Source organism: Cebus imitator, unplaced genomic scaffold (assembly GCF_001604975.1).
Source record: "Cebus imitator isolate Cc_AM_T3 unplaced genomic scaffold, Cebus_imitator-1.0 Scaffold52, whole genome shotgun sequence".
Lineage (NCBI taxonomy): Eukaryota > Metazoa > Chordata > Mammalia > Primates > Cebidae > Cebus > Cebus imitator.
The window spans coordinates 1,259,175-1,261,170 of NW_016107367.1; the positions used below are offsets into that span (position 1 = coordinate 1,259,175).

Below are 1,996 nucleotides of genomic sequence, written 5' to 3' on the forward strand. Positions count from 1 at the left end.
ATTATTGGCCTGTTGAGAAGCAGCCAGTAAAGCTGAGTGATTTTTAGCCATAGATTGCTGTAAAGTCATAGTCGGGGCCTGTGGCAGGAAGTAAGATTCATTTGTTAATTTAAAAATTCATTTTAGGAGTTACCGTTTGGGAAAACAAAAGCACAGTTTATGATATTAAAAGAATGTAGTTGAGGCTGCATTAGGGAGTGTTCTCTGAAAGATTATCTTAGAAGGAGAATGTTTCTGTTATCTACCCATTTAGACTCTGAGTTTATTGAGCGGAGGAGCCATTCTTTTAACATTTTAAGAATCCCCCTGGCAGGGGGTGGTGGCTCATGCCTGTAATCCCAGCACTTTGGGAGGTCGAGGTGGGCAGATTACTTGAGGTCAGGAGTTTGAGACCAACCTGGCCAACATGGAGAAGCCCCGTCTCTACAAAAAATTAGCCAGGGGCGTTGGCACATGCCTGTACTCCCAGCTACTTTGGAGGCTGAGGTAGGAGAATTGCTTGAGCCCGGCAGGCGGAGGTTGCAGTGAGCCAAGATCACACCATTGCACTCCAGCCTGGGCAACAAGAGCAAAACTCCGAACTCCGTCTCCAAAAAAAAAAAAAAAGAATCCACTAAGATATTGCTAAACACATAGTAAATAATCAACACATACTGAATTGAATTTCTAGTTTGTTCCTCTTCCATCTTCATATTTTTGCCTTTGGTTTTCTCTCTCTTTTCCTGGTGTTTCCATTTCCACGCGTCCCCTTAACTGAGCTATGGTAACTTGTAGTTCCTCATACCTGTTATACCTGTGCTTTCATGCCTTTGCATAAGTGAGATTCCTTATCACTGAAGGCTGCTCACCCCAGAAGACTTCACTCCAAAAATCACTCCTGCCTGGTATGCTGTCTGCTTATTCATCCCTCAGGTTTCAGCTTCAAGGCGGCTTTCTCAAAGAGGCTTTTCCTGAAGCCCCAAATGTAAGTTATATCACCTTATTTTCTCATAGAATTATTTCCCATACAGCACTCAACACAATTTCTAATAATATATACATCACACACACACACATATTTATGTTTTCTTAAATTACAGCCACCTCTGCCAGTAGACTATGAGCTCTTTGAGAAGAGGGATTCTGCCTTTCTTTGTTGGGCATTTTGTGTGTAGATTGCAGCCGGACATTCGATAGGTACTCAATACATACTTGCCAAATGAATGACTCACTTCCTTTGAGAAACATTCTCTAACTTTTAGCACCTTGCGTTAATACTTAACTTTATTATGAGATTTATTACGTTACTGTCTCATCTCACTAGCTTGTTAGCTATACATGAGTGCAGTTCACACACTTGAGGACATGCTCATAAATGCTTTCTTTTCTTATGCCTTCCCCCACGGTTAAACTCTGCCTTAGGGTCATGTAACTTGTGCTTTCAGATAGCTCTGCGTCTAGCTTTCTGAAGGGAGTTTCAGCCCCTTGTTTATTTTATGTATTTGGCTTTCAGGTAAATATCTATTTACTATGCCCGTTGTTCACTCACTTCCTTAGTCCCAACTCATTCTGCTTCCCTCTTCCTAAAAAATAACAAAAACAAAACATTCCTGTCCTCAGAGAATAATTTTGCATATGGTCACATTTGAGTTTAATAGGATAGAATATTGAATTTGCTGGACAGGTTTTAACGTTGCAAGGATTACCAACTGGATATTTATTGTAGCTCTAGATCTGTTGTTGGGATAAGAAAAGATTAGGAGGTTGGGCACAGTGACTCATGCCTGTAATCCCAGTACTTTGGGAGGCTGAGGCAGTCGGATCGCTTGAGCCCAGGAGTGGGAAACCAAGCTGGGCAACACAAAGAACCCCATCTCTACAAAAAATTTAAAAAATTAGGCCGGGTGCGGTGGCTCAAGCCTGTAATCCCAGCACTTTGGGAGGCCGAGGCGGGTGGATCACGAGGTCAAGAGATCGAGACCATCCTGGTCAACATGGTGAAACCCCGTCTCTACTA

The 1,996-nt window shown here is 42.3% G+C and overlaps 1 long non-coding RNA gene across 1 annotated transcript in view; it reads left to right on the plus strand.

The window, feature by feature from the left end:
* Positions 1-968, plus strand: part of LOC119471147 — a 12,379-nt gene extending 11,411 nt beyond the window's left edge. The window contains exon 2 of the long non-coding RNA XR_005200150.1: positions 775-968. This is a non-coding gene — a long non-coding RNA (uncharacterized LOC119471147). The remainder of the gene's footprint in view (positions 1-774) is intronic.
* The last annotated feature ends 1,028 nt before the right edge of the window (positions 969-1,996 follow it).